We start from the raw sequence: 23,130 nt of genomic DNA, 5'->3' as shown, positions 1-23,130 counted from the left end.
TGGGGCGGTCAAAAGCAGTTAGAATTACAGCCACAAATGGTGAGCTAAGGGAGGAAACTCTTGGGTCTGAAAGTTGCCAACAGCAGGGACAATGGGTAGAGTAGGTATGGATAATGAAATGAAAATGAAAATGAAAATCGCTTATTGTCACAAGTAGGCTTCACAAATGAAGTTACTGTGAAAAGCTCCTAGTCGCCACATTCCAGCGCCTGTTCAGGGAGGCTGGTACGGGAATTGAACCTGTGCTGCTGGCCTGCCTTGGTCTGCTTTCAAAGCCAGCGCTGCTGCCCAGATAAGACTGCTGCCCCTAAAGGTAATGCAGAATGAGCCTGTCCAGCACTGCTTCCCCACACCACAAATTAGTGTTGATGGCCCAGAAAATTCCACGGTTATCCCAGAAGCATTATGAAGAGGCACAGGGCCACCTCAATCACAAAAGGCTCCCTTTGGGATCCAACGGGTAACTATTGCCCTAATGTCTTCCAACAGAAATCAGGTAAAAGGCACACATAATATGCATAATTAGGAGAAACTGTACCAAAATATGGCACATCACCTCCATACACATGACAAAAAAATAGGGAAATAAATTGATTGCACTTTTGTTCATTCAGTTTCTCGGGAAACTATGAAAAGTAAGGCATCAATATATGGATATTAGTCAAAGTAGTCTGGGAACTAGGTGGGGGGGGGGCATGTGTTTTGGGGCTATTTGCATAAATGTGGACAGATCATTAAAGTGGCAGCTCAGGAACATAATGTATTCCATGTGAACAGTTAGTGCAATACTCTCACTGGTTGCAAAACTGTATTTGCACAAGCACTGTAACAACCATGGCTTGACAAGAGGTTGTGGGATAAGGTCCATTCCAGTACCTGAGCACACATTCTTGGCTGGCACTTCAATGGTGAGGGAGTATTAGATCGGAATGCTGTCTTTTGGACAAAATGTTAACTTGGGCACCATCCAGGTGGGTGTAAATATCCCATGGCACCATTCAAATAAATGCAGGGGGTTTCTGTCAGTGACCTTTCTGTCTAATATTTATCCCTCATCGAACACCACCAGAAAGAAATTAAACTGTTCAATTATCTCATTGCTATCTGTGGTATGGTGTATTCAAATAGGCTTGTCTTTGCCTACAAAAAAAACAGCTACATCTCCAAAGTAATTAATTGGCTGTGAAGCAGTTGGGAATGTGCTGAGAATATGTGAAATGCTAACCACATAGAAGCCGTTCCCCCGGTCAAAATCTGGAGAGTCATACGGACTCGAAAGATTAACTCTCTTTCTCTCTCTTTTAGATGCTGCCAGACCTGCTGAGTTTTAAAAATATTTCAGACTTCCAGTGACAACACTGATCAACGCCAGTCTCCCAGGTGGTCTTGATGTCCATTGCAGTTTGCCTATCGCCGCAGCCAGCCCACAGCAGCTGCTATCTCCCTGGCTCTACAATCAACAGTAGAGTACCTCGACAACGAGGACACCTACATGAGACTGCTGTTCATAGACTACAGCTCCGCCTTCAATGCCATTATCCCAAGACTAATAACCAAACTCTGCAATCTTGGACTGACCCCTCCCTGTGCAGCTGGATCCTTGACTTCCTCACCAACAGACTGCAATCTGTCAGGATAGGCAACGGCACCTCCTCCACAATAGTCCTCAACACCGGAGACCTGCACGGATGTGTGCTCAGTCTTCTACTGCACTCCCTATACACACATGACTGTGTAGCACGATTTAACTTCAGTTCAATCTATAAGTTTGCGGATGGTACGACTGTGGTGGGCCGTATCGCAAACAACAACGAGTCAGACGACAGAAGGGAGATAGATCACTTGGTTGCATGTGTACCGAAAACAACCTCTCTCTAAATGTCAGTAAAACCATGGCTCTGAAATAGAGATGGCCGATAGCTTCAAGTTCCTGGGGGTCAACATCACCAACAGTCTGTCCTGGTCCACACACGTTGATGCAACAATCAAGAAAGCCCAACAACGTCTCTACTTCCTACGGGAGCTAAAGAAATTTGTCATGTCTTCATCGACTCTCACAAACGTCTACAGATGTGCCACAGAGAGCATCCTATCCAGCTGCATCACAGCCTGATATGGCTCGGTCCAAGATCGCAAGAAACCGCAGAATATGGTGAACTCAGCCCAACGTGTCACACAAGCTTGCCACCCTCCCATTGATTCTGTATACATCTCCCGTTGCCTCGGAAAGGCAGACAGCATTGTCAGAAACCCCTCACACCTAGGCTTTGCCTTCTTCCAGACCCTTCCATCAGGCAGACGATACAGAAGTCTGAAGACCTGCACATCCAGACATAGGAACAGCTTCTTCCTCACAGCTACTAGACTCCTCAACGACTCTCCCTCAGACTGATCTGTTTCCTGTAGGACACTATTCACGATGCCCGATGCTGCTCTTGCTCATGTATTTGCTTGTTAAGTCCTTGTTCCACACTGTAATAAATCACTTATTTGTTGATGTACTTTGTCGATTATTCCTTTTGTCTACTGTGTGCGTACTGTGTATGTCCCCTTGGCTGCAGAAAAATACTTTTCACTGTACTTCTTTACATATGGCAATAAATCAATCAATCAATCAATCACACTATTTTGCTTTCATTCCCTTGGTCAATATCGGTGGGCCAGGATCAGTTTGTGACAAGTGGCTGTCTGGAACCAGTACCAGGTTATCTCCTTAACTATGCCTCTTTGATCTTCTTTATCTTTAAGCATTAAAATCTGTTGTAGGGCTTCTCGGAAAAACCCCTCAAATTTTAAGTAGCATTGTCATTATGAAGAAATGACCGTCTGTCTACAAGAACTCCCTTTCATCACTTTTAAGAATGCAGCTTGCCATCTATGGCCAATGAATAGGCATACTTAACACTAGGCAACATGCGGAACAAAAATCTAGAAAATGGACTGCTAAATATTGATGTTAATTAAATGAATTAAGCATGCAAAACAAAGCTCTTGGACATTTTGTACAAGATCTGTATCCACCAAAGAGAGGTCTGTGTAAGAACCTAGCAAAACAATCATCTACTTCCTGCTGGCAACAGTAAGCAATTGGGATTGAATCATAGAATAGAAATAAGCTATTCAGCCCATCATATCTGTGCCAGGTCAAGGCCAGCAAAACGAATTCCATGTTCTGATTTTCGGGCTCTCTAGCGGAGCCCCAACGGAGCTTTTTTTGAATTAATCCCGTGTGGGAAGGTGCAGTAAGGTCCCCCCTTACGATTTATGGCCGAGATCAGTGGTGGAACGACGAGAAAAGAGGCCCTGGAGCAGAGACCAAAACGAGGGGAAAAAAGCAAGATGGCGGAGGGCGGAGAGCCAGCAGCGTGGGGGCCAGACCAGCAGGGGTTCCTCAAGCAATGTGTGGAGGAGCTGAAAAAGGAGGTGCTGGCGCCAATGCTGTTGGCAATCGAGGGGCTGAAAGAGACCCAGAAGACCCAGGCGGTGGAGCTTCGTGAGGTGAACAATAAGGTGAACACCAACGAGGACGAGATCCTGGGCCTGGCGGTAAAAATGGAGGCGCACGAGGCGGTACACAGGAGGTGGGCCGAGAGAATTGAGGTCCTGGAGAACAGGTCGAAGAGGAAGAACCTCCGGATTCTGGGTCTTCCCGAAGGAGTGGAGGGAGCTGATGCCGGGGCGTATGTGAGCACGATGCTCCATTCGCTGATGGGAGCGGAGGCCCCTCCGACTCCCCTGGAGCTGGAAGGGGCTCACCGCGTCCTGGCGAGGAGACCCAAGGCTGATGAGCCCCGAAGGGCGATAGTGGCAAAGTGCCATCGCTTTGCAGACAAAGAAATTGTGCTGAGATGGGCCAAGAAGGTGCGGAGCAGCAGATGGGAGAACGCAGTGATCAGAGTATACCAGGATTGGAGCGCGGAGGTGGCAAGGAGGAGAGCTGGCTTCAACCGGGCCAAGGCGGTGCTGCATAAAAAAAGAGTCAGGTTCGGCATGCTGCAGCCTGCGCGACTGTGGGTCACTTATCAGGACCGACACCATTATTTTGAAACGCCAGAAGAGGCTTGGACCTTTATTCAGATGGAAAAACTGGACTCGAACTGAGGGGATGTGGTTGCGGGGGGAGATGTCGGTTGTATATGGGGTTGTAAATATGTGCAAAGAATACTTTGGGGGGGAGGGAAGGGGGGGGGAGAGGGGGGGATTTTAGGGTTGCTGCTGCACTGTCCGAGGGGGAACTGAAAATGGAAGAGATGGTCGGGACGGGGGTTCCCCGCCTGGGGGACTGGAGGGTGCGGGAGGCGCGAGCACGGGACTGGCCTAAGATAGGAGATGGCTAGTCGGCGGGGTGGGGGTGGGGGGTGGGGGGGGGGGGGGGGGGGGGGGAGAGATCACGTGGGTTGTGAGAGGCCTAAATGGGCCGGTTAAGAGGGCCCGAGTGTTCGCGCACCTAAAGAGACTGAAGGCAGACTTCAGGAGACACATCTGAAGGTGGCAGATAAGGTCACGTTAAGGAAGGGATGGGTAGGACAGGTGTTCCATTCGGGGCTGGATGCGAAGAATAGAGGGGTGGCAATACTGGTGGGAAAGCAGGTGTCGTTTGAGGCCAAGAACATAGTAGCGGACAAGGGAGGCCAATACGTGATGGTGAGCGGTAGGTTGCAGGGGACGGAGGTGGAACTGGTGAATGTATATGCCCCGAACTGGGACGATGCTGGATTCATGAAACGGATGTTGGGGCATATTCCAGACCTGGAGGTAGGGAGCTTGATAATGGGGAGGGGATTATAATACGGTGCTGGACCCAGCATTAGATCGCTCTAGATCTAGGACGGGGAAGAGGCCAGCTGCGGCCAAGGTGCTTAGGGGGTTCATGGACCAGATGGGGGGAGTAGATCCATGGAGATTTGCCAGGCCTTTGGCCAGAGAATTTTCTTTTTTCTCCCACGTCCATAAGGCCTACTCCCGGATAGATTTTTTTGTTCTGGGCATGGCATTGACCCCGAAAGTGGAGGGAACAGAGTATTCGGCCATAGCCATTTCAGACCATGCCCCGCATTGGGTGGAGCTAGATCTGGGGGAGGGGAGGGTCCAACGCCCGTTGTGGAGGTTGGATGTGGGACTGCTGGCAGACGAGGATGTGTGCGGGAGGGTGCGGGGGTGTATCGAAAGGTATCTGGTGGCCAACGACAACGGGGAGGTGCAGGTGGGAGTAATATGGGAGGCGCTGAAGGAGGTGGTCAGGGGAGAGTTAATCTCCATCAGGGCTCACAGGGTGAAGAGAGAGGGCAGGGAAAGGGAGAGGTTAGTGGGGGAGATTTTAAGGGTGGACAGGAGCTATACAGAGGCTCCAGATGAGGTACTACTCAGGGAGAGACGAAGTCTCCAGACGGAGTTTGACCTGTTGACCACACGGAAGGCAGAGGCACAGTGGAGGAAGGCACAGGGGGCGACGTACGAGTATGGGGAGAAGGCGAGCCGGATGTTGGCACATCAGCTCCGTAAGAGGATGGCAGCGAGGGAAATAGGCGGAATCAAAGATGGCAGGGGAACTACGGTGCGGAGTGCGGGGAAAGTGAATGAGGCTTTTAAGGCCTTTTACGAGGCGCTGTATAGGTCCCAGCCCCCAGGAGGAAAAGAGGGGATGCGGCGATTCTTGGACCAATTGAGGTTCCCAAGGGTGGAGGAGCAGGAGGTGGCTGGTTTGGGGGCGCCAATTGGGGTGGAGGAGCTGGTTAAAGGACTGGGGAGCACGCAGGCAGGGAAGGCCCCGGGGCCGGTTGGGTTCCCGGTGCAGTTTTATAGGAAGTATATAGACCTGTTAGCCCCGTTGCTGGTAAGGACCTTCAATGAAGCAAGGGACCCTGCCCCCGACAATGTCAGAGGCGACGATCTCTTTGATCTTGAAGCGGGATAAGGACCCACTGCAATGTGGGTCATATAGACCGATCTCGCTCCTTAACGTAGATGCTAAGTTGCTGGCAAAACTGTTGGCCATGAGGATTGAGGACTGTGTCCCGGGGGTGAGTCACGAGGACCAGACGGGATTCGTAAAGGGGAGGCAGATAAACACTAATGTACGAAGGCTCCTAAATGTGATAATGATGCCATCGATGGAGGGAGAAGCGGAGATAGTGACAGCCATGGACGAGGAGAAGGCCTTTGATCGGGTAGAGTGGGAGTATCTCTGGGAAGTGTTGAGGAGGTTTGGGTTCAGGGGAGGGTTTATTAGTTGGGTTAAGCTCCTGTATAAAGCCCCGGTGGCGAGTGTGGTCACGAACCGGCAGAGGTCGGAGTATTTCCGGCTGTATTGAGGGACGAGGCAGGGGTGCCCCCTGTCCCCTCTGCTGTTCGCATTAGCAATTGAACCTTTGGCCATGGCGTTAAGGGAGTCGGGGAAATGGAAGGGGGTGGTTCGAGGGGGAGAGGAACATCGAGTGTCGCTGTATGCAGACGACCTGTTGCTGTATGTGACGGATCCAGTGGAGGGGATGATTGAGGTAATGCAGATCCTACGGGAGTTTGGAGACTTTCGGGCTATAAGCTCAATGTGGGAAAGAGTGAGCTCTTTGTGATTCAGCCGGGGGACCAAGAAGAGGGATAGACGACCTACCGCTGAGGAGGGCGGATAGGAGCTTTCGATACTTGGGGATTCAGGTAGCTAGGAGCTGGGGGGCATTGCACAAACTTAATTTGACGCGGCTGGTGGAACAGATGGAGGAGGATTTTAAAAGGTGGGACATGTTGCCACTCTCGCTGGCGGGTAGGGTACAGTCGGTTAAAATGGTGGTCCTCCCGAGGTTTCTTTTTGTATTCCAATGCCTCCCAATTGTGATTACTAAGGCCTTCTTTAAGAGGGTAAGCAGGAGCATCATGGGATTTGTGTGGGCGAGCAAGACCCCGAGGGTAAGGAGGGGGTTCCTGGAGCGTAGCAGAGATAGAGGAGGGTTGGTGCTGCCGAATTTGGGTGGTTACTATTGGGCAGCCAACGTGGCAATGATCCGTAAGTGGGTGATGGAGGGAGAGGGGGCGGCGTGGAAGATGTTGGAGATGGCGTCCTGCAAAGGAACGAGCCTGGGGGCGCTGGTGACGGCACCGCTGCCGCTCTCGCCGACAAGGTGCACCACGAGCCCGGTGGTGGTGGCAACGCTAAAGATCTGGGGGCAGTGGAGATGACACAGGGGTGCGACGGGAGCCTCGGTGTGGACCCCGATCAGAGGCAACCATCGGTTTGTCCCATGAAGGATGGACGGGGGGTTTCAGAGCTGGCATCGGGCAGGGATTAGAAGAATGGGGGACCTGTTCATTGACGGGACGTTTGCGAGCTTAGGGGCGCTGGAGGAGAAGTTTGGGCTACCCCCGGGAAATGCTTTCAGGTACATGCAAGTGAGGGCGTTTGTGAGGCAGTAGGTGAGGGAATTTCCGCTACTCCCGGCACAGGGGATTCAAGATAGGGTGATTTCAGGCGTATGGGTCGGAGAGGGCAAGGTGTCGGCGATATACCAGGAGATGAAAGAAGAGGGGGAGGCTTTGGTAGAGGAGCTGAAGGGTAATTGGGAGGAGGAGGTGGGGGAGGAGATTGAGGAGGGGCTATGGGCTGATGCCCTAAGTAGGGTTAATTCCTCTTCCTCGTGTGCCAGGCTTAGCCTGATACAATTTAAGGTGGTTCATAGAGCGCAGATGACTGGAGTGAGGCTGAGTAGGTTCTTTGGGGTGGAGGACAGATGTGGAAGGTGCTCAGGAAGTCCGGCGAACCATGTCCATATGTTTTGGTCATGCCCGGCACTGGAGGGGTTCTGGAGGGGAGTTGCGGGAACAGTATCTAAGGTGGTGAAAGTCTGGGTCAAGCCAAGCTGGGGGCTAGCATTATTTGGAGTAGTGGACGAGCCGGGAGTGCAGGAGGCGAAAGAGGCCGGCATTCTGGCCTTTGCGTCCCTAGTAGCCCGGCGAAGGATCTTGCTAATGTGGAAGGAGGCGAAGCCCCCCAGCCTGGAGGCCTGGATAAATGATATGGCTGGGTTTATCAAGTTGGAAAGGATAAAGTTTGCCTTGAGAGGGTCTGTGCAGGGGTTCTACAGGCAGTGGCAACCGTTCCTAGACCATCTCGCGGAGCGTTAGATGAAGGTCGGACAGCAGCAGCAGCAACCCAGGGGGGGTGGACATCGCTGGGGCGGGGGGGGTCCTTTGGGGGGGCATTTGAGCAAGAAAACACATGAATGAGCCGGAAACTGACATGTACGGGATGAATCCAATGTACAAAGTTCTGTATTTTATTGACTTGCCATGTTCATGTCTTGCCACGCGAGTTCTCTTTCTTTTCTTTGTTACGGGGCGGGGGGGGGGGTTGTTTGTAAGGTGGAAAATATTGTTGAAAAATTCTTAATAAAAATATATATTTTTAGTTCCCATTCAGCCATATCCACCAATTCTGGGAAATTAAAATTACCACATAATTTCTCAACCCTAACAAATATTTGAATAAGTCACACAGAACATTCTTTAATAAGTGACTCATTTTGGTCAGAAGAACCCGGGGAGACCAATAAAATAAAGGGTACAATTCTAAAATGGGTGCTGTAATGACAGACCAGGCCTTTGAGATTGGCCAATTGGAATACAAGTCCCTGATTAGTGGGCCAATCGGGGAACCGCTTCTTTGTATATAATAGTGAGTGTCAGATCTTCTGTGCTCCCAGTGTAGACAGCAAGTTGAATGCATATGGTTGGACTGCTGTTGATTTTGCTAATAAAAGGGATTCTGGTGAAGGGGTTTCTGCCTCCGCGGACTTATTACAAGTGCAGAAGTAGAAGGACCTGGTGTATGTGTGCATGTATCATTGAAGGTGCCAGGACAGATTGAGGGAGTGGTTAATCAAGTAGACGGCATTCTGGGCTTTATCAATAGAGACGACGAACACAAAAGCATGGAGGCCATCTTAAACCTGTACAAAAGACTGGTTTAGCCTCAACTGCATCAAGTTCTGGGAAACACACTTTGGGAGTGATGTGAGGGCATTATGGAGGGTGCAGAAAAGATTAATGAGAATGGTTCCAGGGATGAGGAACTTGATCGGTTGGAGAAGCTGAGACTATTCTCCCTGGAGAAGGTTGAGGGGGGTCTGGACAAGAGTAGATTGGGAGAAACTGTTCATATGTTGGATCGGAAACAGAGGGGACAGATTTAAGGTAATTGGCACAAGAAGCAATGGCGACATGAGGAAAAACATTTTTATACAGCAAGTTGTTAGGATCTGGAATGCACTGCCTGAAAGTGTGATGGAGGCAGGTTCATTGGAGGCATTCAAGAGGAAACTGGGTTAGGGGGTGTGATGTGGGGTTGGAAAGAGCTGACTGGTGGGTGGTGACTTAACCTGAGGATCACCACACCTCAGATGAGCAGCGAGGTTAACTTCAGCCGGTAAGGGGATTGAACCCGCGCTGCTGGCCTTGCTCTGCATCATGAACCAGCTGTCCAGCCAAGATAGCTAACAGGATGCCCAAAATCACAGAATGCTCTAACCAACAACCTGTATAATTTTATTACTTCTCTATTCATGTGTGTCAGATGTGACACAATTGGTAGCACAGTCACCACTGAATCACATGGAGCTGGATTCTCCGTTCCTGCGTCCAAGTGCTGACGCCAACGGCAGATCCATGGTGTTCCATGACGGGCAAAATCGTCGCCAAACCTGCTACCGGTGAGGGGCTAGCACCGGCGCCACATGAAACACCCGCGGGACGGGCGGAAAATAGTGGAAGGATTGTCAGGTCAGTGCTGGACACGCGCAGGGCTGACAGGCTGCAGCCGTGCATACGCCTACACCCCCCCACACATGCACCGATCGCGCCCGACAAGTTGGCACCAGTTGTGCTGGACCGCGTACCTGACCGGCCCGACCTCACAACCCACCTCCTGGCAAACCCCCTCTCCTCCCCTGGCAGAAGCTCCTCGCGCCAGCGGCACGGCTCTCGGTGGAGTATGGCAGTGCTGGACACTGTCCACACGCCGTCTCTCTCTCTCTCCGCAGCCGCCACGCCCGCTCACAACCGCTGAGACCACACGTGGCCCGGGCCATTGGGAACTCGGCCCATCGGAGGTGGGGCATCGTGGCTGGGCCCGATAATGATACTGAAACGCGGTTGCGACTGCGTGCGGTGCGCGTCTCAACCATGCCAATTTGGAGGGGGCAGAGCATCGTAACCCAGCGTCAAACCGGCGCCTGCCGCGATCTTGGCATCAGGAGCCATTCTCCGCCCGATCGCTGTTCCCGATTTCGGCGCGGAAACGGACAAAGCTGATACTCCAAGTCAATACAGAGGGGACATTACATTGTCAGAGGTGCAGTGTTTCAGAAGAGACGTTTCATGGAGTCTCCTTCTGCTCACAGGTGGATGTAAATACCCCACAGGACTATTCTGAAAATAAATCAGCAGAGTTATCTCCAGTGTCCTTGCCAATACTTATCCCTCAATCTATATCACACAAAAGAGGGCAGCACGATGGCGCAGTGGGTTAGCCCTGCAACCTCACGGCGCCGAGGTCCCAGGTTCAATCCCGGCTCTGGGTCACTGTCTGTGTGGAGTTTGCACATTCTCCCCGTGTTTGCGTGGGTTTCACCCCCACAACCCAAAAGATGTGCAGGATAGGTGGATTGGCCACGCTAAATTGCCCCTTAATTGGAAAAAATGAATTGGGTACTCTAAATTTAAAATAAGAAATATATCACACAAAAAACTGATTATATAGTCATTGCTGTTTGTGGAAATTTGCTGAGTACAAAGTAGCGGTTGTGTTTCCCACATTACAACAATGACTACACTTCAAAAAGTACTTCACTGGCTGTCTAGTGATTTGAGATGTCTGGTGATTGTGAGAAGTGCTGTATAAATGCAAGTATTTTTTTGTGTGCACCATGCCCCTATTTATGAAACCTAAAATACTGTAACTCCTGCCACTGACCAACAAAGCATCAAGAGCAGTTGTGCATGCATACTTGGCCCACACTTCAGTTGCCAGGTCATGGTGACTGTAGGTTGGAACATGCGCAATGTGATCGGCATCCTTTTCAATACAGCAAATAACCCAAGAGGAAAGAAAAACTTAATTTTCCAGCAGCAATTCATTCCAGTCTCCAATCTGTAACACGATCTCAGTTTCAAGAGAGTGCTACGTCCTCACACTAGATTCAGTGCGTTAATGCTCTATGCAAGAAGCTCCTGGATAGGTAATGGGAATCTTAATCCCAGGGTCTTTATTTCAAGCTACACATTGAATAATAATAGTTTTTTGAACAGTAAAGGTTCAGATTTCTTTTTTTCTAAAACATTGGAAGTGGAGGAGTTAATTTACTGAAAATTACTGAATCTGTTGGCAGGGGGCAGCACGGTGGCGCAGTGGGTTAGCCCTGCAGCCTCACAGCGCCAAGGTCCCAGGTTCGATCCTGGCTCTGGGTCACTGTCCAAAGAACAAAGAACAAAGAAAAGTACAGCATAGGAACAGGCACTTCGGCCCTCCAAGCCTGTGCCGACTATGCTGCCCGTCTAAACTACAATCTTCTGCACTTGTGGGATCCATATCCCTCTATTCCCATCCTATTCATGTATTTGTCAAGATGCCCCTTAAACGTCACTGTCATCCTTGCTTCCACCACCTCCTCCGGCAGCGAGTTCCAGGCACCCACTACCCTTGCCCCTCGCACCTTAAACCTATGCCCCCTAGTAATTGACCCCTCTACCCTGGGGAAAAGCCTCTGACTATCCACTCTGTCTATGCCCCTCATAATTTTGCAGTCCTCTATCAGGTCGCCCCTCAACCTCTGTCGTTCCAGTGAGAACAAACCGAGTTTATTCAACCTCTCCTCATAGCTAATGCCCTCCAAAGCAGGCAACATCCTGGTAAATCTCTTCTGCACCCTCTCTAAAGCCTCCACATCCTTCTGGTAGTGTGGCAACCAGAATGGAACACTATACTCCATGTGGAGTTTGCACATTCTCCCCGTGTTTGCGTGGGTTTCGCCCCAACAACCTAAAGATGTGCAGGCTAGGTGGATTGGCCACGTTAAATTGCCCCTTATTTGGAAAAAATGAATTGGGTACTCTAAATTTATTAAAAGAAAAGAATCTGGTGGCACGGTAGCACAGTGGTTAGCATTGTTGCTTCACAGCGCCAGGGTCCCAGGTTCAATACACAGCTTGGGTCACTGTCTGTGCGGAGTCTGCACGTTCTCCCCGTGTCTGCGCGGGTTTCCACCGGGTGCTCCGGTTTCCTCCCACAAGTCCCGAAAGAAGTGCTTTTCGGTAATTTGGACATTCTGAATTCTCCCGCTGTGTATCCGAACAGGCGCCGGAATGTGGTAACTAGGGGCTTTTCACAGTAACTTCATTGCAGTGCTAATGTAAGCCTACTTGGGACAATAAAGATTATTATTAAAAAGATTATTATTTTCTGTCTTCATCATTAACTGAATCGTCAGAAACATTCTTTAAGAGGGAAAGGTGATAAAATCATAGGTAGAGTAAATGCAAGAATTTTAAATTGATTGAAGACTGTACAGAAGTAAGAAAGGTTGATTTGAACTTTATTTTTAGTTTAGTCTGAGTTAAGTCAACTTGTTTGTTTTAATCCTGCCAGTTTTTGCAGGAAATACTTCCCCCGAGTGATGTGGCACAAATAAACGCAGCCAAACAAAAATGTTATGGCCACTTGTATGGCATAAATATATTTGAATTGCCAGTTCGCTCTGTCTAACCATGCCTAACAGAATCAGGGGCGAGATTCTCCGACCCCCCGCCGGGTCGGAGAATCGCCAGGGGCTGGCGTGAATCCCGCCCCCGCCAGTTGCCGAATTCTCCGGCACCGGATATTCGGCGGGGGCGGGATTCGCGCCACGCCGGTTGGCGCCCCCCCCCCCCCCCCCCCCCCCCCCCCGCGATTCTCCGGCCTGAATGGGCCGAAGTCCCACTGCTGGAATGCCTGTCCCGCCGGCGTGGATTAAACCATCTACCTTACCGGCGGGACAAGGCGGCGCGGGTGGGCTCCGGGGTCCTGGGGGGGGGCGCGGGGCGATCTGGCCCCGGGGGGTGCCCCCACGGTGGTCTGGCCCGCGATCGGGGCCCACCGATCCGCGGGCGGGCCTGTGCCGTGGGGGCACTCTTTCCCTTCCGCCTTCGCCACGGTCTCCACCATGGCGGAGACAGAAGAGACTCCCTCCACTGCGCATGCGTGGGAATGCTGTCAGCGGCCGCTAACGCTCCCGCGCATGCGCCGCCCGGAGATGTCATTTCCGCGCCAGCTGGCGGGGCACCAAAGGCCTTTTCCGCCAGCTGGCGGGGCACCAAAGGCCTTTTCCGCCAGCTGGCGGGGCGGAAATTCGTCCGCCGCCGGCCTAGCCCCTTAAGGTTGGGGCTCGGCCCCCAAAGATGCGGAGCATTCCGCACCTTTGGGGCGGCGCGATGCCCGACTGATTTGCGCCGTTTTGGGCGCCAGTCAGCGGACATCGCGCCGATACCGGAGAATTTCGCCCCTGGTCACTGTATACATCATCATTTCTTTGATTTTCTTCCTGAGATATATGACTCCACACTTATCTATTTGTTACATGTCTGCCCATTCTACAAATGTATGTCATCCTTCTTTTTTTTAAAATAGTACTCACTCCCTAACTTCCAGTAAACCTGGAGATTATGCTCCCTGGTCAAACTCATTCACATATTACTACACATAACACTACCACAACAATTTATATTGGGATAAAAAGTCCCAAAATGCTACACAGGATCATTTTGAAACAAAACATGATACTGAGCTACCGAAGAAAATATTCGTCCAGGTGATTGAAAGTTTGGCCAGTCGTGGGTTTGAGCAATGCCTTAGTGGAAGAAAGTGAGGCAGAGAGATGGAGGGAGGGCATTCCAGAGCTGATGGTGCAGCAAGCCTCAGGCCACACGGCTCCAGTGATGGAATAAAATGAAAGCTGCCTTAAATCAGTGCCATTGCGCAGACAAGCCTAAGCCTAACAGTCAACCTAACCTTTTAAAGGCATTGTTAATCAGTCCCACTAAAGCAAAATATTGCAGATAAAATTAAAACAAAAAAGGCTGGAAATATTCAGCAGGTCTGGCAGCATCTGTAGAGAGAGAAAAAGAGCTAATGCTTGTGACTCATCCCAATCTGATGGAAGGGAATTGACCTGGTTATAATACCCTTTGAAGGATGGCGGCATGCCATCATGAGAAGGGGTGTATCATGTGATCCAGTCTCAATTTCACTTTGGCTGTGAGCAGAACAATCCATACACAGCTCTTCTCTGCTGATTACTTCAAGCTTGTTATCTTTGCGTAAATATTATCATGCGCCAACTGTCAATAAATGATTCCGCAAAGTGTTTAGCCAATCCCTTATGAGTAATTAGAGACTTTGGAAAGAATAGACATCAAGGATAGAATTTTGTTGAGACACTGGAGGCCTCGCCTGCCACATGGAAAGCTGATGAGAGTCCTGAGCTGTCTGTTCTCGGAAAGGCTCACTGAAGCACAAACCAATCAGGAAATGGTGATGCCAGCAGTGGGCCTTCCCCTGTAATCAACACCCTGGGGTGGAGGTCCCAATCCTGCGTGCTGCCAGCAAATCGAGGCCGTCAGTTCTTCTGTTCAACAGCGCCACTGGGGAGGCAGTGGCTGCTGCCAGAAGGACAGGCACTGGAGTCCCAGAATTGTGGAGTGAGCCAGGCCACAGGTAAGGAATATAATGGGAAGCTTGGGGCGGGGGGGGGTCCACATGAAGAGATGTTATGGCAGAAAGGACAGGAGAGTGGCTGTCAGCCTCTTCCCCCACCCCCCTCCCACCCCTTCCCCGCAGGAGGTGACAAGCTGATCGTACAGTTTTACCTGTTGTACATGCCTCATGATGACAGGATTGATACCAGCAGCGACAGGATGGTCCCCTTAAGTGGTCATTAATTTGACACTTAAGGGCCTCGATTGATGGTGGGGTGGAAAGGTCAACCATATGCCTTCCTGCCCAGAACTGGAGACGGGAAGACAGCGGAATTTTAGTAAGCCACCATCCCGTCTACCTAAATGACCATTCCACCTCCAAGCTCAGCACCAGAAAGAGCAGATTATTCCGTCCCAGGTAAAGATAGAATTAGGTTGTGATTCCCTTCACAAATAGAATAGTTGCTGGTACTTATTGCCTCACATCCTGTATTAAAGGTGTGCATTGCAAGAAGTAGCAGAAACCTGCTGGCATCAGTGAAGCTGTACAGCTTTCTAAAGGGGAAAAACAGGAGATGATCTATTTTAGGCATACTTATATAAAAACCTCTTTATTTGATATCCAGCTTGTCTTGTTACAACCCTGCTGGTTATCTAGAAAATCTGGTTATATCATATGCTGTGTGTCTTGTAGCCGAGTACCTCATTTGACCTAGTTGTCACAGATGCAAAACAAAGTTATCCAATAGGTCAAGAAGCACTTTTCAAAACTCATTGGAAAAATGGTGCAGCAACATAGAAATAGGAGCACGAGTAAGACATTCGGTCCTTTAGACCTGCTGTGCCATTCACCATGAACATGGCTCATTGTTCAAATCAGCAACCTGTTCCCACCCCGATCCCTTTAGCCCCAAGAGTTATCTCTAACCCCTCCTGGAAAACGTGCAGGGCGGGATTTCCCCCCAAAATGAGTGGCTCATGCCGGGAGCGAAATTGGTGCACTGGAATTTCCTGCGCTTTGTGCAATAAATAAATAAATGAACCTCGATGTGAATCACTCCGATTTGGATTTCCCAGGCGTCTAATTCACCCGACCTGGGGCTCAGCTGTGCACTGTTAATAAAGGGGAGCTGGATTTAAACGGTCTCTCTGCTCTCACTCTGTCAAGCCAGGAGGATGGCAGTGTGGGGAGCTGCTCCACGCTTCCTGGAGTCGGACCTGAACAGGCTTCTGTAAGCAGTGGAGGAGAGGTGGGCCACCCTGTACCCCCGAGTGGGTAGCAGGTCCAGGAGCAGCCAGGCTAATGAAGCCTGGGACGCGATAGCTGCGTCAGTCAGTTTCAGCAGCCTGACATGGAGGACCAACATCCAATTCCACAAGAAAATGAATAACCTCTTTGCAAGAGTGAATGACCATCTGTCTCCTCCTAGCATCAGTCCCATCTGTCACACCTGGAAAGTCAACATGTATCCACTCCCTGACATCGCTGCGCCTTCCCAGAAAACCGCCCCCCACAATCTTCCTCTAATCCCCCTGGCACTCATCACTACCTCTTCCTGTTGAGGCCCGGTGCCCACACATACCACCTGCTGTAACCCCCACCCACCAGATGTCTGATATACGATCCCTTCTACGTGTCCCCACAGGACAAGATAGACTATAATAAAAATGGAGAGGGAGAAGAAAAGAGGGGGAATCTCAGAGGTGCGTCTTCTAATCCCCGATGAAGAGAGAGAGATGGAGGTAGCAGGGGAGGCACAAGAGAGAGTCATGACTGACAGTGAGGTTGGCGTGTATCACAGAAGTGAGAATCCACTAAATCCTCGTCCATATGACCTGTTTTAAGTGAGTTCTATGCTGCCCAGATCCTTGTTCCTTTCTTTCACTGACCGTGTTTCTTGTCTTGCAGGATCAACACCAAATGAGGCCGGTCCGTCTGGAGTCACCGACCCCCCCCCACCGCCTCCGTGACCACCGGCAGCACCTTGGTGGAAAGCCCCCCCCCCCCCACCCCTCCCGCAACCACCGGCAGCACCTTGGTGGAAAGCTGGAAAGGAAGCACCTATCCGGCATCACCCGCACCATTCACCAGCGCAGGGAAACACACCTTGGTGGGCCATTTGAGCAGCAGGCTTCTGGGTAACTATCTGATGAGCACCACATAGTTGCTGATGCACATCAGGTGGAGGCAGGAACATACAAGGGAGACAGCAGTTGGAGGTTTGCTGGATCCTAGGACACAGCTGGCCCTCAGCCAGATGCCAAGCCTCTGTAAACAGTCCCCCCTGAGCTGCTGGAGATGCAAAGGCAGAGCCAGGAAATCCAGGATGTGGTATCAGCAAGATTCCAGCAACGGCAAGATCAACTGAAGGAGTCTCAAAGTCTTCAGGCACAGGAGATGGCACTGGTATTGAACGGCAACCAGGCCAACACTGACGACCGCAATGAAAAGCCTGGGGTAAGACCTCCGAGCCATGTGGCAGAGCCCAAGGCATGACTCAGGCTCTGAGGACCATGGCCGAGAGCCTCGAGAGCATTTCCCAGTCACAGAGGACCATAGCTGAGGGCTTTGAAAGCATGATCCAGATACAGAGGACCATTAGTGAGGGGCTCCTGAGCTTGGTCCAAATGTAGACATCCATTGTTATGGGCTCTCATACCATGGTGTAGACAATGACTTCTGGTCACTATCTATGTGGAGTATACACATTCTCCCCGTGTTTGCGTTGGTTTCGCCCCCCACAACCCAAAGATGTGCAAGGTAGGTGGATTGAACACGCTAAATTGCCCCTTAATTGGAAAACATTAATTGGCTACTCTAAATTTTTAAAAAAACATGGATGCCTTGTCTTCCCTTAGCATGTTTCCCACTTCTTGGGATGAATTTCTGTTGTGCCTCCCGAATAATCCCCCAAAACTCCTGCCATTGCTGTTTCACTGTCTTGCTTGCTAGGCTCTTTTTCCAATCAACTCTAGCCAGCTCCTCCCTCATGTCTTTGTAGTTACCCTTATTTAATTGTAATACCGTTACATCCGATTCCTGCTTCTCCCACTCAAACTGCAGGGTAAATTCTATCATATTGTTGTCACTGCTCACTAAGGGTTCCTTCACCTTAAGTTCCCCAATCAAGTCTGTCTCATTACACATCATCAAATCCAGAATTGCCTGTTCCCTAGTAGGCTCTGTCACAAGCTGCTCCAAAAAACCATCTCTTAGACATTCCACGAAGTCCTTTTCTTGGGATCCACTACCGACCTGATTTTCCCAAAGCACCTGAACATTGAAGCCCCCCATGATTATTGTGATATTGCCTTTTTTACATTCTTTCTGTATCTCCTGATTTATTTTCTGCCCCACATCATGAGTACATAACTCCCATCAGGGTCTTTTTACCTTTGCGATTCCTCAACTCTACCCACAGAGACTCTATGCCTTCTGATCCTATTTCACTCCTTGCTATCGATTTAACTTTATTCCTTACTAACAATGCAACCCCGCCCCCTTTGCCCTCTGCCTGTCCTTTTGATAGGACACATATCCTTGTATATTTAGATCCCAGCCCTGATCCCCTTGCAGCCACATCTCTGTGACCCACAACATCGTACGGGCCAATTTCAATGTACACAACAAACTCATTTACGTTGTTCTGTATACTGTGCGCATTTAAGGTACATGGACAACACCCTCAGTCCTACATTGACCACCTCCCTTCTCACACGTCACCTTTTTTGCTCTGCCCGAGGATGATGTTGTTCTCTTGTTTTTGTTCTCTATTTCCCCTTCAGTTATTACACCTACTAAGCTAACGCTCTGGTGCCCACCACCCGCCATACTAGTTCAAATCCTCCCGAGTGACTCTAGCAAATATCCCAGCCAGGATATTGGTGCCCCTCGAGTTTAGATGCAACCCGTCCTTCTTGTACAGGTCTCACCTGCCCCAGAAGAGATCCCAATGGTCCAGAAATCTGAAACAATCCCTCCTACACCACCGGTTTAGCTGCACTATTCTTCTATTTCTAGCCTCACTGGCACGTGGCACAGAGAGTAATCCTGAGATTATAACCGTAGAAGTCCTGCTTTTTAGCTTACTGCCTAACTCCCTGAACTCCTTCTGCAGGACATCATCACTCTCCCTGCCTATGTCGTTAGTACCTATGTGTACTACGATCTCTGGCTGTTCACTCTCCCCCTTCAGAATTTCCTGTGTTTGTTCAGAGACATCCTTGACTCTGGCACCAGGGAGGCAACACACCATCCTGGAATCTCTTTCACATCCACAGAAGCACCTATCTGTGCCTCTTACTATAGAGTCCCCTATAACTATCGCTTGCCTGCACTTTGCCCTCCCCTGCACTTTGCGCTCCCCTTCTGAACAACAGAGCCAGTTGTTGTGCCACTATTCTGGCTGCTGCTGTTTTCCCCTGATAGGCTATCCTCCCCAACAGCATCCAAACCGGTATACCTGTTAGAGAGGGGGACAGCCACAGGGGATTCCTGCACTGACTACCTGCCCTTTCTAGTGATCACCCATCTATATGCCTGCACCTTGGATGTGACCACGTCTCTATAACTCCTATCTATGATGCTTTCCGCCACCTGCATGCTCCTAAGTGCATCCAACTGCTCCTCCAACCGAACCACGCGGTCTGTGAGGGGCTGCCATTGGTTACACCTCCTGCAGACGTAGTCGACCGGAAAGCTACCACATCTCACAGTTAGAGCACTGCACCCTGCTGAGTGACAGTCCGTGAGCTGGCAATTTTCAGTCTTTAAACTCCCTCCCCACCCAGATCTGGAGCACTGGTCCCCCAGACCACTGACAGCAACATGTGGAAGATTGTGCTCAACTCTCTGGTGCTAATGTAGAGAATAACAGTAGATGTGAGATGCTCCTCATTGAGGAACCCTTGCGCTTATATTTCTGAAGTGGAGATGCCGGTGTTGGACTGGGCTGAGCACAGTAAGAAGTTTTACAACACCAGGTTAAAGTCCAACAGGTTTGTTTCGATGTCACTAGCTTTCGGAGCGCTGTCTTATATTTCTGAGTGGACCCACCTGCTGGAATGATAAATCATAGCTTCTAATAAAGGCATGCAGTTCCTTCAAATAGAAAAAAATTCCTTTCTAAAAATTATGAGCTTAGACACTAACAGGTGCACATTCCAGGAAGCACTTCAGAGTTTATGGAACGTGAGGTGCTGTGTTAACAATTGAAAAGCTTCTTTAATTGAGGTAACTGCTAAAAGACCTGGCACTTGTAATTGTTAATGGGATGTGCATTAGAATGTCAGCAAAAAAAACCTGAGCCTTTAAAGCAGGCAGAGAGCAGAGTAGCCATTGCAACCTGCCTGGGAATTGAAAGTTACCTCAAGGGAAATACTTCAAAGATGATTCCGAAAGCAGATAGAAGACTAGCCTCGCGACCCCCGACCTGAAGTTCTCCCGCCTAGCCCAAGGCCCACAACACGGGGAGAATATGCTAACTCCACACAGACTGTGACCCAGGGCCGGCATTCGAATCCGGGTCCTCAGCGCCAAAAATAGAAACTAGTTGTGATGACCATAAGAGGGAGCTCGGAGGCCATTGGAACCCCCAGGTTGGCACCGCCAGAGAGCCTGGGGCACTACCAAGGGGTGGGGCCTGAGGAATAATGAGGGGGGAGGGGGAGCTGACCCCATAGTTGGGTATTGATCACTTGGGGAGAGGGTATTGCTCACTTGGGAGGGGAGGGGGCATGGCGACGGGGAGTCATGATGTCTATGGTGGCGGGGTGGGACCTAATAACTTTGAGATCGGGGTGCCAAACGATCCTGTATTTGCTTAGCCCTCCGTGCCCTACTATGTTTAGGTGTATCTTCAGGATGCACATCAGAGGTGGAGGAAACCTGCTGCTTATCATGTCCCGTGGCCATTGATGCCCCAAACAGGCGTCCTCTAGGGCAAACATGTCCCGTCATGCCACCATGTTCCGGTTTCAGATTCCAAGGTTTGTGGTTGTCATGTGGGGGTTGGGGGTCCCTCCTTCCGGTCGGTGCCCATAGGGCCATGTGGGTCTACTCAGAATGGGGAGGGAGGCAACTGGCTTGAGCTCCATATGCCCCTGCATCATCGGGCTCTGCCAGACCTAGCAGATCCCCAATGTTTGCACCATGGTGTCGATGCCCTCAGCAATGCCACTCAGAGTGGGCCATGCTTCGCAGCACCTCGCCAAAGTCTACCTGCTGGACTGGGAAATTCTCTGTAGTGCCTCAGCAATGTTCACCTGAGACTGGGATATGGTCCGCAGCACATTGGCAAGGTCCACCTGAGACAGCGACATGTCCACCAGCAACTGGGACATGCTCTGCAACGCATTCGGCAATGCTCACCTGAAACTGGGACATGCTCCACAGCACCTCCGTAATGTCCACCTGCGTCAGGGACACATCCCCCAGTGACTCGGAACATGCTGCTGAGGCGCTCAGCCATGGCCGTCACTAACTGAGATTCTCCTTGGACACCTTCACTCATGGTGCTAACTTTGTGCTCCAGGCTCTCCACTGCGGTCGCCACCATTGCAGTGTTGGCCTTGGTGCCACACATTGCCGGCACTATCTCCTGCACCCGCAGCCTTTGGGACATCCCCCTCTGAATCTCACGGCCGCACCATGACTGCATCAGTTTCGGGTAAACCTGCTTCAGATGCTCACCCTCTGACTGTGACGCAGCTGGGTCCTGGGATCCAGCAGACCTCCAACTGCTGTCTCCCTGAATGTTCCTGCCTCCACCGGTTGTACATCAACAACTTTGTGGTGCTCACCAGATTGTGTCCCAGAAGCCTGTCCACAACTTTGGCCCACCGTGGTGTATGGCTCTGCGCCGCTGGAGGGTGGAGATGACAGCCATGTCGTGATTATGGTGGCATCCTTGGACCTCTCCTCCGTGGTGTCCCCTTGGGAAGTTGGAGGGGAGGGACCACTCCGGAGGGCACCATCAGATGGCGATCCTGCGGGACAATGTGTATATGGTGAGTGGGAGAGGACATAGAGAGGGCATTGTGAGCTGGAAGCGTCATGCACCACCACAAGCCGGGGGTGGTGGATGACGATAGCGACGCTTAAGGGGCATCTTGACAAATACATGAATAGGATGGGAATAGAGGGATACGGACCCCGGAAGTGCAGAAGATTTTTGTTCAGACGGGCAGCATGGTCGGCGCAGGCTTGGAGGGCCGAAGGGCCTGTTCTTGTGCTGTACTTTTCTTTGTTCTTTGTTCTTTGAGGAGGGGAGGGGTGGGGGGGGGGGGGGGGGGCAGCAACCAGTGCTAACTCACCTGCGCGGCCCAGTGGTCGTTTAGCTTCTTGTGGCACTGGGTGGCTGACCTCCTTCTCACACTCCCCAAGCTGACAGCCATTGCCAATTGCCACTTCCTCCAAGGGGGCACTGGTTGTCCTGTGGCTGACCCACCGACCCCCTGGGGGGAACAAGGTATCCCATCTGGACTTCACTATGTCTAATAGTCTGGCTAGTTCAGCATCTTGGAGTTGGTTTGCATGGTGGCATGACTGCGTGCTGTATGGGATTTGCTCTGTGGAATCGGGTTAAGTGCTGCTCCCCCTCGTTAGCAGGGAGCTGCTGCTGGGCGTGGTGCCGGCCTATCAGCCGGCGGGACAATCATTTGTGGCGCGAAGCCCATGGGATGTCGTTAAGTAGACCAATTAGCGTTAGATACCGGAGACGGCCTCGGCGGGTCGGCTGGAGGGGAACACTTGGCATTTCCCGCTCGCTACCGCACTTAGAACAAATTTGGATAGATTGCGCCCAAAGTCTCAGTCACCCACTCTCTGCCTTGGCTCTTGACTAAGCAACAGCTCACTTTTAAAGTTTTCATCCTTGGTTTCAAATTCCTCAATGGCCACATCCCTCACTATTTCTGTAATTCCCTCCAGCCTTGCATCCCTCTGGAGCTATCTGCACTCCTCTAATTCTGGCTCCTTGAGCTACCCCAATTTTTAAAAAATAAATTTCGAGTACCAATTTATTTTTTCCAATTAAGCGGCAATTTAGCGTGGCCAATCCACATAGCCTGCGCATCTTTTGGGTTGTAGGGATGAAATCCGCTCAGACACAGGGAGAATGTGCAAACTCCACATGGACAGTGACCCAGAGTCGGGATCAAACCTGGGACCTCGGTGCCGTGAGGCAGCAGTGCTAACCACTGTGCCGCCCTGAGCATCCCCAATTTTAATCACTCCACCAATGGCTCCTTGCCTTCAGCTGTCAAGCTCTTAGATTCCATCCTGAAACCATTTCAGTTCTATTTCCATTTTTAGGTCACTGAAAAATCTGCCTCTGTAGATTTCAGCTGTTGGTCATCTGCCCTTATGTGGTTTAGAGTCATCTTTTGTTCAGCAATCCGTTGCACTAAAGGAGC

At 50.7% G+C, this 23,130-nt stretch overlaps 1 protein-coding gene across 7 annotated transcripts in view; it reads right to left on the bottom strand.

Annotated features, from left to right (window-relative positions):
- The window catches only part of greb1 (growth regulating estrogen receptor binding 1), a 563,483-nt gene that overhangs the window by 293,965 nt on the left and 246,388 nt on the right, over nt 1-23,130 (bottom strand). The gene's annotated exons all lie outside the window — the stretch shown is intronic.

Source organism: Scyliorhinus torazame, chromosome 4 (assembly GCF_047496885.1).
Source record: "Scyliorhinus torazame isolate Kashiwa2021f chromosome 4, sScyTor2.1, whole genome shotgun sequence".
Taxonomy (NCBI): domain Eukaryota; kingdom Metazoa; phylum Chordata; class Chondrichthyes; order Carcharhiniformes; family Scyliorhinidae; genus Scyliorhinus; species Scyliorhinus torazame.
This window is presented reverse-complemented; position numbering and strand designations above follow the sequence as displayed.